A 15,725-nucleotide genomic window follows, 5' to 3' on the forward strand; every position below is an offset into this window, starting at 1 on the left:
CGGTAAAATAAAACTCTAACGTAAGTTTCTTCCAGTACGCCTTATCCCCGGCAAACTGACAAAGGCATTTCCCTATTCACGGTTTCACAAGCTCCGTCCACCAACTAACACGCTCCCTATATTTTGGTTGTCGCTGGAGGCACCATTGCCACGTGGCATCAAGATCCTTCTTAAGGTCTTCGTCATCCAACAGTACAATATTCAGTTGCCAAACGCCTCGACCCAAAAAAATTTTCTGCGAGACATGCCTAAGTGTTGTATGTTTACAATCCCCAGCAGCATCGAAAATGTGTTTAGATATATAAAATCTATCCAGACGACTAGCGGATGTAGTGGTACCGTAGGTATATCCTGTCACCCGTGGGCGAAGATGGCACCAAGTATTTCTCAAGTCCATCCCTTCAACTAAATCTTTTAACTCCTGACCAAAATTAATATTCGGACACTGGTCTTCCTTGCGTAGAACCCAATTAAAATCATTCTAATTAATGGAGAGAAAATTAAAGAGCTGACATTTAGAAAAGAGCAACTACTGTAAAAAGGAAAGAATAAAAGTATTTACAACTAAGTGTAAACCCAATGTGCCCCTGGAAGCACTACTTATGAATAGGAGACATGTTTTTCGTCAGGCTTTGTAGTCACAGAGACTCTTTTGTAAATAATCTCTAGACGTAGTATGTATACCGAATGTTAATTGTACTTTATAGTAATGAAACATTACTACTTAATGGACACGTATGAATTGCGACGTGTGAACTGACTATAGACGAGCAATTAATGAACGCTTATAAAAATGGTGCGTGTGAACCTTAACATGACGACCAAATACATGAGGACACGAATTGATAGTAATGTGTGAACTGAAAAGGTGACAACTATATGGACACATGTGGAATGCCGTGTGTGAAGTTAATGTTGTAAGTACTTGTACCGCGTAACAACGATGTGAAGCCAGACAGTGCAAGTGAATAAGTCTTGTATTTACCTCAACTGGTTCTGTACACCTTCCTTAGGAAATATTCTTCTACATAGGTGTGAATAAGATTACATTCTAGGTATCAGAAGTTGCCGTGTCTGGCTGCTCCTGTATTCCCGAGTCGACGAAAGTGTATAAGATTTATGACGTGGCTGGTAGCCACCAAACACTCGGCCTCGTGCATAATACTTGCTGCCAGCGCTGCGAAACCGCGAAGTTATTGTCAAGTAACTTTGACGCACGGCCATAACACTACGTACGCTGTGCGCTCAACAATCAGCATTCCTCTGTGCAATGGGCGCGAACGCCAAATACGTTTGAAATACTTTCAAAATGAAATATTATGAAACAATGAGTTAAGCACTCATACGTTATAAAACCACAAAGACACAAATAAAAAATCTTAAACCAGACTTCGAAAATTGCAACAGAAATACTGACAGACCCAATTTATGGATCAGGTCAGGTAATGACGAAACGTGTCGAAATAAATAAAACACCACCTAAGCACTCATAACAGAGTAAGACTTAATGTACAGAAAAATTGTTATCCTTACCTTACATTTCCTGTTAGACTAAGTTATTAGCAAGTAAGCACACTTTAATACAGACTACTTCTGCATTTTTCATGTACGGGAACATGAATGGAAACTCGAACATTTGTCACGTGAGACAAAGACCGCCACCAAATTGCTCAACTCGCCACAGAACCAGTCTTCCATTTCCTGAGCTACGACGTAATCCCAACATACCATCACTTCTAGACAACCACTTCACCCTCCACAGTGAAAGTGATACCCTACTTTTCCTCCACCGCTTAAGTGCGATCAATTTCCCCACTTATGTGCACGGCTACCATTTATAGTCGAAGTTCTCCCACTCCCAGTGGGAGTCATACCTACCCCGATGTAGGAAAAAAAGAAAAGAAACAAAAATTTTTGAGCACGTCGTGAAAGCAAGAAATCAGTAAAGTGCTGCGTGTTTACTGCAAGAAATCTTCGTTGAAACCACAACAAAAGTATTCATGTAATGTGTGTGTAAATGCGCGTAAGAAGTGCAAAATTTAAGTTTTATATTTCATGGTTACTTGTTCATGCTTAGTGATACGGATTATTTCAGAATATACTGATGCGTTATAATGAAATCCCTTCATTTATTCTTTTCTCTGAGGCTCCTCAATGTTTTTCCGTTGCATGCAAACTATGTTACAGGGCAGCTCTTTACAGCAGTAACTTTTCGGGAGACTACTACAATATTCAATCGCAGATTTGATAACCATTACCATAACCCACTTTCCTTCGTCCATTTCCCTTTCACTATTCAATTAGGTCCCCTAGGCATTTGTATCGAAAAATCGGACTGCGTGAAGGCAATCCGGGTTAAATGTCAGGTTCAAACCACCTTTGCATAATAAAACACTATTACTCATGGGCACTATCGAGAACCGACGCAACGCAGTTCACAAAATCTGCTCTCTCTCTCTCTCTCTCTCTCTCTCTCTCTCTCTCTCTCTCCAACCTGCACCAACATCGGTAAACAAATTATCGTGAGTGCAAGATCTAGTATAATTCCTATCGTCATACCACATTACATAGAACTTATAAAAAAATATATTAAAAAAGATAAAGATACCTCGTTATAGTAGTCAACTATAACCAATTTTCATACATGAGCGGTCATTCTGGTCCGAATGATCAATTTAATTTATTCCATTTTTTAGGAGAGAGAGCTTTGTTATTCTTAAAACTAGTTATAGCAGGTGGCACTTAGCACATCCCTACTATATTACGTATTTTGTCAGTACTTTGGATGCGGCCGTTCGTGGCTCAGTCAACTTAAACCTAACTTACATCTAACACAAACCTTGCTCTCCAACTGATAAATGCATTTTATTTCAGATGCTCACATGATTTAAGTTTCTCGTTGATGCGTGTCGACAGCGTACTAATCCTGTGTATCATCTTGTTTATGCTTGTACTCTACAGATAGTATTACAATCTTTTTACCATTAAAATTGCTACACCACTAAGACGACGTGCTACAGACGCTAAATTTAACCGACAGGAAGAAGGTGCTGTGATATGCAAATGATTAGCTTTTCAGAGCATTCACACAAGGTTGGGGCCGGTAGCGACACCTACAACGTGCTCACATGAGAAAATTTTCCAACTGATTTCTCATACACGAACAGCAGTTGACCGGCGTTGCCTGGTGAAAAGTAGTTGTGATACTTCGTGTAAGGTGGAGAAATACGTACCATCACGTTTCCGACTTTGATAAAGGTCGGATTGTAGCCTATCGCGATTGCGGTTTATCGTATCGCGAAGTTGATGCTCGCGTTGGTTGAGATCCAATGACTGTTAGCAGAATATGGAATCGGTGGGTTCAGAAGGGTAATACGGAACGCCGTGCTGGATCCCAATGGCTTCTTATCACTAGCAATCGAGATGACAGGCATCTTATGCGCATGACTGTAACGGATCGTGCAGCCAGATCTAGATCCCTGTGTCAACAGATGGGGACGTTTGCAAGACAACAGCCATCTGCACGAACGGTTCGACGACGTTTGCAGCAGCATGGACTATCAGCTCTGAGACCATGGCTGCCGTTACTCTTTATGCTGCATCACAGACAGGAGCGCCTACGATGGTGTATTCAACGACGAACCTGGGTGCACGAATGGCAAAATGTAATTTTTTCGGATGAATCCAGGTTCTGTTTACAGCATCATGATGGTCGCATCCGTGTTTGGCGACATCGCGGTGAATGCACATTGGAAGCGCGTATTCGTCATCGCCTTCGCCATACTGACGTATCACCCGGCATGATGGTATTGGGTGCCATTGGTTACACGTTTCGGTCACCTCTTGTTCGCATTGACAGAACTTTGAACAGTGGACGTTACATTTCAGATGTGTTACGACCCGTGGCTCTACCCTTCATTCGATCCCTGCGAAACCCTACATTTCAGCAGGATAATGCACGACCACATGTTGCAGGTCCGGTACGGGCCTTTCTGGATACAGTAAATGTTCGACTGCTGCCCTGGCCAGCACATTCTCCAGATCTCTCACCAATTGAAAACGTCTGGTCAATGGCGGCCGAGCAATTGGTTCGCCACAATACGCCAGTCACTACTGTCGAACTGTGGTATCGTGTCGAGGCTGCATGGGCAGCTGTACCTGTGCACGCCATCCAAGCTCTGTTCGACTCTATGCCCAGGCATACCAATGCTGTTATTATGGACAGAGGTGGTTGTTCTGGGTATTTATTTCTCAAGATCTAGGCACCCAAATTGCATGAAAATGTCGTCACATGTCAGTTCTAGTATAATATATTTGTGCAATGAATACCCCTTTATCATCTGCATTGCTTCTTGGTGAATCAATTTTAATAGTTAGTAGTATATATATATATATATATATATATATATATATATATATATATATATATATACACACATGTGTGTGTGTGTGTGTGTGTATTTAGCAGCTTAACGTAGCAGTTATCTTCAATGAAGTTGCATGTAATGTGGCATGAGAATAGTAATTATACTAGAACCTGTCTAAGTGCAAGCTCCATGGGTGCTATGGGTGTTAGGTGGCGCCTGCAGCTGGTTGTGCCTTTTAAGTACAGCATGGCTTTTGCCTCGGAAGATCGGTTACGACGTTATACGTTGCATTTTCAATTCCCGTTTGCTTATGGCCGAGCACACGTACACGAATTAGTCGATTTCGTCTTCGATTGGCTGGGACTTAGAGATGAGGAAATTCTTGGATTTTATTAAGATTTTCTGGCGAATGCCACCTATGGTAAGCTTGTTAGTGACAAGCCTTGTTTGTTTGTGATGGATTTAACGAAAGGTACTGCCGAATTCATTAATTCTAATGATACAATTTGTAAATTTAACGTTAACCATGCTGGGTTAGGTCGGCGCATGGTTCGCGTATTTAACCTGCCCTTTGAAATTGAACTTGATCGTATTCGACAACCTCTGTCCCACTATGGAAACGTGTTGGAAATTCACCACGAGCAGTGGAGTGGTCTAAAGCACTTCAACGTGGATAATGGCGTAAGGGTTGCGCGTATCGACCTGTCCAAGCATATCCCATCGAATATCGTGGTACAAGACTTCCGGGCGCTCGTTATGTACGAAGGGCAACCACGTGCATGTGTACTTTGTGGATCTCCGGAACATATTAAGTCCGCGTGTCCGCATGCTAAACCCATTCGAGTTTTAGGATGGCGTGATGCTTTTTCAGCAGGACAGGGTGGCAATAAGCCCACGTACGCCGAGGGCCTTGTCGATCTGTCTGTCGTAAGCACGCAAACGTTGCATGAGGCTGAGGCTGTTCACAAGATGCTAACGCCGCCGATGTAAACAACGCTGCGGCAAGCCAAGTGCCCGTTGCTCCTGTCATATAAAGTGATCCAACAAACTGAGCCGGAAATTTGAACCTTCCACTGCTGGTATTGACTCTGTGGAACTACTGTATCAGTTTCCCAATACGCATATTAAACTGTCTGTAAAGAGTCTCCCACCTCTGAACTCTGGTGACCAGCCGACTGTTTCCCATTTCGTTGAAGTGACTTGCAAATAAGCGTCGTTGCCGTGAAAGAAGTCTCCAACGGGAGCTGCTGCTACTACTACTACTACTACAGCGAAAATTGAAAAACACGAACCGCTCGAGGATGCTCGTCCTCCGAAGAAAGGAAGACAAAAGAAACCAGACTAAAAGTAGAGGTAAGAGGAGACACTGGAACAGAAGTTACAGCGCACCATCAAGCAGCTCAGGACGGACGAATGCGAGGGAATCGGCACAGACGATGGGGACAGGTCATGCAGCATTCGGAAGATACGGACATGGGGATGAATGTTGACAGTTCTGGCCCTGATTAGTATATGGATACCACCCACCCGCCAGGGTCGAACATGCAGCCTTCCTGGGCTGACGAAACGCCTTGATATTATACCCTCTCCTTTTATTATGCAGGATTACAAAATTGTAACTACCAATTTAAGTCGAATAGAATCTGATGTAAAATTAAAATGTTTGAAGGGCTACTTGTATGCCCCCGACATACACACAGTTTTCCTACAATTAGTCGTGACACCCAAGGTAGGAAATATAACAAATTAAGAGACGATCATAAATATCGGCGATGAGGCAGATACTGCAATTTTCTTTGAAGACCTTGTGCGATTCTAGAAACAGGACGAGGAACTGCTGCACAATTTCATGATTTGCTTTTGATCACAATGAATGATCAGGATTGTTTTGAAAAAGTTGCTTAATTTTTAACCAATTGCGATCGGTGTCTTGTAGAGTGTTCACTTGACGGCAAAGACGAAGAAAGGAACTCCGGTGCAGAGGATCTTTCATGACAAGTATCTTATGATTAGAAATCTGTTCTATTAATTTAGTAGGCTCCGGCAGTCCTTCCGTCATACGTGACAATGCATCAGCAGTAATGTTATTCATGGCCTTTTTGTAAATAATTTCAAAATCATACTCTTATAAAAACAGGCACCATCGGGTAAGCCTAGGATGACAAGCTTTGCAGGAGGGTAAAAAGCGCAACACTTTATGATCTGAGTATACTTTGATTTTAAGCCCATGAATATAGTAATTAAAATGGTTAAAATCCCACAGAATGACTAATCCCTCTAATTCAGTTACCGAGTACAGTCTCTCACACTCTGTTAGGACTCGACTGGCAAAATTGATTGTTTTGATTTCATCTTTGTCACCTGTTTTGTCAATTTGAAACAAACAGGAACCTAATCCCTGAAATGATGCATCGCAAGAAATACACAAGTCTAAATTCATGTTCAGATGACTTAAGATGTTACTTGTTAGAAGAGCTTCTTTAATTTTCTCAAAGGCATTCTGGCATTCTGACATTCTGAAGTCCACATCCAATGGACTTTTTCTTAAGCAAATTCAACAACGCTGGACTGTTCATTGCGTGATCTGGAATGAGACGACGAAAGAATAAAGTTAATCCTATGAAACATTTTAGTTGCCTTTTAGTGCTACTTACAGGAAAATTTCTTATAGTTGTTAACTTGCTGGGATCAGGAGAGAGGCCTTCAGAAGACATTAAATGTCCTAAAACCTTCTCTTTTAGCGAATTTAGACATTTGTAATTTAGCTGTAACTCTGAAGTCAGAAAATCTTGTATTAGGGCCAAATGTTTCTCCCAGGAAACTGTTGCTGTAAGTTAAATCATCAACGTAGACGGTTATTTGATCAAATAACTCCGGACGTAGCACATGATCAAGTGCTGCAATAAAAACACCAGAACTGATGTTAAGACCAAACGGTACTACTCTAAAATGATAAGAACGACCAGCAAAGATGAATGCTGTGTACATCCTGGATGATGACAGTTTTACTTGCCAATAGCTGCTTCAAAAATCAATTGAAGACAGGAATTTACCACCATGGAATTTTTGTATTTGTTTCTCTAGGGCTTCAGGTCGTGTATAAACTGTATGATGGTAATATTGATGTTTCTCGCTTGTAACACAAGTCTAACGCTTCCATCCTGCTTGGAAACAGGCAACGAGGGACTACTATATGGAGAGCCAGAAGGTTCTATGATTTTCCACCTTAGCATCTTACGTATTTCTTGTGTAACTGCTTCCTTCTGGGCCTGGAGAACAGAATACGTCGTTTTACAAAAGGTATCATGGGGGCTTCACCTTCATATCGAATTCATAGTTAGCTATGATGCCTCGTTTCCTGGAAAAGATATTGACAAATTTTGCTAACTAGTTACGAAAGTTCATATTTTTGTTGGTCGTTTAGTCCGTCTGTTTCAAAGGTTTTCGTACGTAATTCATCTACAGTTGCCAACAAGTCAGGGCCATTGCCGACGTCACCGGACTTGTCAAACCTACTGTAATACTGTTGCCTGTAAGCTAGCCTGCGTACCTTTACTTTGCGTTCAAGACTGGATAGTCTGACATTTATCCTCATCAGATGTATGACTAAATTTCGATCGATGAGTCTTAATGCACACTTATCTTCATCGAGATCGATAATGGCACGATTTTTACGTTGAAACTCCATTCCCAACGAACATGGAATGGAAAAGTTCTTAACCAGTAAGAACGCACACTGTATACTATCTGTTTCGAATTGTATCTGTGCTTGTATTTGTATGCTGACTTTCTGTACCAGGGAGCCCACAGCTCCGGATTCAGTACATCCTTGAAAGAAGGGTGAAGAAATTTCAGTAACAGAACACACTTTTCTTACACGCACACGCACACGCACACGCACATTGATCAAGCATTTATGTTCGCACTTTTATCATCAATAATAGCAGTAATGAGTATGTCGGAAATGTGAGTAACAGTTGATGTTTGGACTTGGTTTTCCCACAGGTCTTCGTTGTTATATGTGTCATTTTCGTTTAACAGGTCGTCTCGTAAGTCACAGTCGTTTTCGTGCCTAATTACATTGACGTGTCCCGCCCGCCCCCGCCCCCGCCCCCGCCCCCCCCCCCTCCCCCGGATTGTCCCGCAGTTTCCCCGAGGCGGCATGAAGAAGCTGCTACTAGTTTTCCGTATTAGGTGCAAGTGAACTTCCATTTACTTTCACCTGAACAGGATTCTGTGGCATATTCGGCTGAAAATAGGGCATATTCGGCTGAAAATTGGCGTTAGTATTCCACACAAACTGTGATTCATTTAAAGGCGTTTCATTTGATACAATGTTTGGTACTTGATTTGCCTGCGTGTAAAAGATAGTTGGGTTTCTCGGATTATTCTGGCTTGCTGTGTCCTGAAAAGAATCTGGCGGATGGTTTTGCGCATTGTTTCTGAACTGTTGATGTGGTTGCTGCGGAAGTGTCATATTCGGTAGCTGAACAGAAGAACTCATTAGTGGTGATGGAGTAAAGTCATATTACTGATTGTACTACTGTTGTCCGCATAGTTGTTCCATCGCCTTCTCCCACTGCGATTTCCATTACGCTTTCTGTTGTTATTGTACTGGTAATTACCGTTATAATTTAATGGTGAATTGCCAGACTGTTGCTGCGTAGTCTGGTAAATGGGATTATATCTGTTTTGGTTCTGATATTTATTCCGTGGCTTCCCGTTAAGGCGATTAAAGTCGTCGTTGTTGTTATTATTACACTGCTGCACGTTAGGCTGACCGGTGTTAGGTTGGTATGACATTCCATTGCTACCGTCTGCAGCGTGCTGTTGCGGAGCGGGCGGTCAATTACTATAATTTTACCGCGCACTCGCACGCACATCCTCATGTATCATGTCTAGGTTATCAAGCACTGAAAGAAAAACCTCTTGGTCGTCCTCATTTACATTAAGCAATTTTTCTCTGATGGACACGTGAAGTTTAGAATCTAAAATCACAGTATGTTTCGTGGAGATGGCGTATCCCAATTTTGAATTTTGCGTAAGTACTTTTCAAAGTAACGTTCAAGAACTCCTCCTTTGGTGTAAAAGGGTTTGGCATTATAAATCTCCCTTCGGAATCTTTTCTGGGTACCAGAGCTCCAAAACTTATTCAGAAAGTGTCTCTCGAAATCAGTATGTGTGTGGCATTTATCTATGATTTCTGTACCCCAGATTGACCCTTCTCCTTGTCCGCGGTAGATTTACATACTTCGACCTGTGCTTGCAAGTCTGAGAACTACTTACCAGCGTTGGTATCAGAGGATTCAACCTTGGAAAGGACACTGTCTATTCTAGTACTTACATTTGCGCCTAGTTCGTTCGCGTACTTAGTGGCAATAGTTTTAATTTCTTCTTCAATTTTATCATTTGCATTTTTAATTTGGCTTTGTATATCACTGATAACAAAGTTTGTGTTACCCGTACGCACTTTAATATCCTCTACTCGTGATTCAAGACTGTTCAATTTACTGCCAATTGTACTATTTTGTTCTTGTAACTTGGCATCCACATCAGCTATCTGGGTTTGCAAATCACTTACGCTGACTGTAATGGTAATTATGTGACAGTCTAATCTTTGTTCTGTCTCACGGATACCAGTTTCAAGATTTGTCATGTTCGTGGCAACATTATCTTGCTTCCGAGAGTATGTTTTAAGGTACCAATTTTGGTTTCAAGATTGTCACTTTTACTAGGTAGATTACCAATGTGAGTTTCAAGATTGTCACTTTTACTTGCCAGATTACCTATCTAAGATCCGAAATCACATGGCAGGATATTAATTTTTGTTTGGAGAGGAGTTTTCATTTCGGCGTGTATTCTCGCGATTGTGACGCGGACTGTTGCGCCGGTACATCGCGCATCATTTCGTCAACAGGTAATCCTTCAGCTCGGGATTAGGGTCTAGTAACACCCGTTCGCGATCGAAGCTGCCTCTGTTATTCATCAGCCATCTTAGGTTCAGAGGAATTACAACGACACGGGCCAAAGAAGATCTTTTGGAATTACGATAGTCACTTATTAGGCGCGCCAATGTTTTCGCGAGCTGATTGTCAGATGTGGACCACACATATTTAACAGCTGAAATACTGACAGGCTAAAATGCCAATATGGAAACTGGATGAATAAAATAAATGAAGGTTACTTAAAAAGCACTGAAATTGACACGGATAGCATATATTTTGCCTTCCTAAAGTTAACAGCAATGACAAACTCAACTGTACAATTTCTAACTATTGAAGCGAAATAATGATAGAAATGCTTTTATGACTACAAAAGAAGCGGTTTTTTTACGCAAGACTTCACACGTATTTGAAAGTCGTACTCACATCCGCTGTTTCGCGCGCTGCTATTGCCTTCGGACGTAGATTTTAACTGCGTTTTCCGTAAATACGTCTTTTTTTGCTTTTTTTCTCGGATGTGCTACCAAATCTCCACCAGATGGTTGAATGAAACACAAAAAGAAAACAGATTAGTTTTCATTCAGGTCCCTGTTCGGGCGCCGTATTTAAATATATTTTTGTAAGTTGTATGCAATCTCGTATGACGATAGTAATTATACTAGATCTTGCACTCACGATAATTTGTTTACCGATTTTGGTGCAGGTTAGAGAGAGAGAGAGAGAGAGAGAGAGAGAGAGAGAGAGAGAGAGAGAGAGAGAGAGAGCAGATTTTGTGAACTGCGATGCGTCGGTTCTCGATTGTGTCCAAGAGGAATAGTGTTTTATGATGCAAAGGTGGTTTGAACCCGACATTTAACCCGGATTGCCTTCACGCAGTCTGATTTTTCGATACAAATGCCTAAGGGACCTAACTGAATATTGAAAGGGAAATGAACGAAGGAAAGTGGGTTATGGTAACGGTTATCAAATCTGCGACTGAATATATTAGTAGCCTCCCAAAAACATCCAAGTACGGCTGTAAAGAGTTGCCCTGTAATCTAGTTTGCATACAACGGAAAAACACTGAGGTTACTCAAAGAAAAGAATAAAAAAAGGGATTTCATTATAACACATCAGAATATTCTGAAATAATTCATATCACTAAGCGTGAACAAGTAACCATGGAATATAAAACTTACATTTTACACTTCTTACGCACATCCCGTGCTACGACAGTGTCCTTTCTTGTATGTCCAATATTTTCAAAAAATTAATTGTGCTTGCGTGTGCATCAATACTTCATAGCATCGCATTGTTTACTGAAGCGTTCGTTCGAAAAAATATAAAATATGTAGCGATGCTACACTGCACTCCTTAACACGTCAGCATCGAAGCAGTAAAAGGTAACCGAATCTCTAGAACTATTTATAACAAAAGACAAAATTTTGATGATTCATATGTTTCCTATCTTATTAGGATAGAGCGCTGCGGCAATTATTTGCATATCTGCGCTCGTCGGGTCGTAGTGTTTATTTGAAGCAGTTAATGCTGGACTCTTGTCTTTGTGTAGACTCACATTACAAAAATATTTCTTTTCCTAGCATTTGTGCTGTGATGCATAACATTTTAACAACTACAGCTCGATGGCTATTCATCTCTTGTATGACAAATATTTTATATACAGAGCAACCGAAACCCAATAATATTGCAAAGTCCGCACACAACTGCTGCTACGGCGGAACTGACCACTGAGTTACACCCCCGCCAGAGCAAGCACATCTGGGACAAGTCTCTCGTGGATTCCGCTGTCATCATTTCTTAGGTTGGAACGGCACACTGAGTGTCCGAGGAGCCTACTCATGATAAGACCTAAACAGCGTCGACTCCGTGGCGCAACGGTAGCGCGTCTGACTCCAGATCAGAAGGTTGCGTGTTCAAATCACGTCGGGGTCACAATGAAATTTTCGTTTACGAAAGCCATAGGCGAGTATGTCAGTTTAATCAGATACCAAACGATTACGGAGAACGGACGAACAGAACTTGCTTGAAAAAAAGCTACTAGTGCAATTTTCGCGTTCTGACATTAAGGTGAAGGCGCCGAATCGCACTTTCTCCAGGCGCGAAGCGTCTAGTATTTTTGATATTTATATCGTTTAACGCTAATATATAACTGAGAGATAATGATTACACAATATTTTGCTCGATTAGACGTCTTTAGCCAGGCAGAGTATAATATTTTTCTCTAAGTTATGGGAAGAGAAAGGTTGTATAGCTCAGTTGTAGAGCGTCCCGTTTGTGACGCGCTTGCGTGTGGACGTACCTTGTGTTCTGCATCGTCACAGCGTAGAAAGTCGCCAACTATTGTCCTCCATTCTGCGTTTCGTGTATTATTCTTCGACGTGTTCGTTTCGTCTTATTCTCGTGTTTTGTTATGTGTGTTGTGTCTTATATTTGGCGGTCATGGCCGCTGATTAATCGTTAATATAGCAACGATGTTTCCCAGAAAAAGTGCACTACGGTTTGAATTTGATAAGTAAACCAGGAATGCGCAGCAAAGTTATTTGGAGATTCACGAATGGATTGTGAATGCGTTTGGCATCACCTCCGAACAAGTTCATACCGCATACTACGACATGGAACAATACTGATACTCTGTCAAGCTACTGAATCCTGTCCTGGATAAACTCCTCCCGAAACACGGTGGCAGTGTGGAATTCAGTCATCGAGATTCTTCGGTGAGTACTGTATCAGTTTTCAATGCCAACATTGAGAACAAGATTGTGCTTGTGATCAATTTGCCGCCGGAAGTAGAGAATGGTTATCTAAGAGACGTGTTGTCGAAGTATGGAGAGATTGAACCAATCAGGAACGAACGCTGGTCAAGTCAGCACAAATTACAATGTCATAGCGGTATACGTTCTGTTGAAATGCATGTCAGGGTTAATATTCCGTCCCATACAGTTGTTTGTGGATACGAAGATCAAGTTACATACAGTGGCCAGGAAGAGACCTGTTACATTTGTAATGAAAGTGGTCACTTACGGCAGACCTGACGTTAGCTGAGTTGGCATCCCCGAACCACGAGGTAGATGGTGTCGCTTCAACATCCGGTGTAAATATGCAAGATACTCAGATAGTGGTTGGGAATGATTTTCCGCCGTTGGCTCAGAGAAAAGCAGCCGACCAGCCTCCCATTGAAGGCATCTTGCTTCAACTCATGAACGGAGAAGGACCTGTGATGAGAGTAGTCCGTATTAGGACTCCTACCACACAGTGCACGGTCTCGGAGAAGATTCCGGCAGTCTTGTGTCCGCACTTCCGGTATGGACGCTGGTTGTGAACACCGTTGCTGAAACAGTTAACGTCCCGATAATAACAAACACAACTAGCGCGCCTGAGCAGCGGCTTGGGGAAGAGACTCCGACACCTGTCCTGGATACCGGATTTGGAACACCACAACTAGTGGTACCAGGCGAAGCACAGCCAGGATGTGGAAGGAAGTCACTAGCGGCGGAAAGTACACAAGGCGAGCCCCATCCGCAGAGCTTCCACGGCAAACAGGTCGGGGATGCGCGTGTCGACAAACAATCTAAAAGTGAGGGTAGTGATGTCAGCAGACAGCCGCCGCGGCGCAAATCAACTCAATCACAATGGTGAGTGGAGGCGGTGGGCGGGGCCGACGCAGACTTCTGCCGCGATCCCCCGAGACCGCCTTTTACAGAGGGCTTCGTCAACAGTGGAAGGCGGAAAGACGAAGTACGACCGAATGTCAACATTTTGAGGAAAAAGAACAAAAATGCCGACACCAAAACTCCCACTACCGACGGTCAAACAGTAGGTGGCATGATCGTTTCGTCAATGGACTGGTAAGAGGGAACTGAAGTTTGACGGCAAATATATAAAAGGCCAACGTGAACTTGGAAAATTATGCAAGCCTGTAAGATATTGACCTTGAACATCAACAGAATCATAACAGACCTGAAACTTTCAATTTTACGGCGGTTTATCTACGAATCTGAAACTGACATCTTGTTATTACAAGAAGTTGCGACGATCGATCTTCGTGTATCTGGCTTTACAACAATTGTAAATGTAGCTCTCGAAGATGCTACAGGTACGGCTATACTGATTCGAGAAGGCATTGCAGTTCGTAACGTTGAAAAATTAGCATCCGGTAGAGGCATAGGTTGTACAATTTATGGTGTCACTGTTGTAATTTTATACTCACCGTCTGGCAGTAACAAGAATGCCGAACGTATCAAGTTTTTCGAAGAAGATATTGTGTACCCGCTTCGTAAAAACCCGCCGTACCTCCTAGTCGGTGGTGATTCTAACTGTGTATTGAATGTGAAAGACCAGGCGCCCCACTTTAATTATTGCAAGGCGTTGCATGAGCTTTTAAAACACATTCGGCTGGAGGACACTTGGGAATTGAAATATCCCATCCTTGTGAGATTTACATTCTTTACCTCGCATTAGTGCAGTCGTCTTCACTGGGTGTATGTCGCCGACAGTATTAGTGATAGAGATCTCGATGTTGATGTCATCCCAGCCCCTTTTCCTGACCACAGCACATTTTCCGTCACGGTCAACTTAGGCAAACAGCCCACAAAGCAGTTCAGAACCCACTGGATGCTGAACGTCTCCCACTTGAGGGACAGGGAAGTGGAAGAAGTCGTTCGCGAATCATGGACAGTTTGTCTCCGTTCACTAACTCAAAAATAGAGTGGTGGACCAGTGGCACGAAAAAAAGGCTACGTCAGTGTTTTGTGGTTTATGGGAGACAGAAGGCCGAACGTCTTAGGCAGACTATGGAATTTTATCACCCTGAGAGAGCTTTACGAAAAATCTGAGACTTCTCCCAGGTCTCTTCAACATATTAAGTCTATCAAAGGTAAACTCGTCAGCATCCAGCGCCACCAACTCGAAGGATTGAAGATAAACTCCAAAGCCCGTTCTCTGATGGCAGAAGAGATGACGTCCATGTATCATCTCCTTAAACATCAGTCACAACGTAGGAGGACGTTCATTGATGAATTACTGACCAGCAATGGGACATTACTCTGCCAATAATCTGGCATGGTACAAGAAATACAGAAACATTATGAAGCCTTGTATGCTACGGAACACATTGACGAGGGTTCAGTGGTCGAAGTCGTTCAGGCCCTTTATCGGGACATTACTTCTGAAGACAACAGTGACATTTTAGCTGACGTTTTACATGACGTTTACGAGTTGATCCTTCTGTCGCCTGCGAATAAATCCCCGGGACCAGACGGACTGCAAAAAGAATTTTATTGTAAATTTTGAAACAATTTAGGCCATTTTTACTGAGGTTTTAAATGAAATAATAAAAGAAGCGGTTATGCCCATCGAGATGAAGGAAGGCAGAATCTTTTTAGTGCCTAAGAACAAGGGACAAAAACGTATTGACAAT

The 15,725-nt window shown here is 42.3% G+C and overlaps 1 non-coding gene across 1 annotated transcript; it reads left to right on the forward strand.

Annotated features, from left to right (window-relative positions):
- The first annotated feature begins 12,169 nt into the window (after window positions 1–12,169).
- On the forward strand, window positions 12,170–12,241 carry Trnaw-cca. The gene has a single exon. It is a non-coding gene; the product is annotated as a tRNA-Trp (tRNA).
- The last annotated feature ends 3,484 nt before the right edge of the window (window positions 12,242–15,725 follow it).

The sequence above is a fragment of the Schistocerca piceifrons genome, chromosome 3 (assembly GCF_021461385.2).
Source record: "Schistocerca piceifrons isolate TAMUIC-IGC-003096 chromosome 3, iqSchPice1.1, whole genome shotgun sequence".
Lineage (NCBI taxonomy): Eukaryota > Metazoa > Arthropoda > Insecta > Orthoptera > Acrididae > Schistocerca > Schistocerca piceifrons.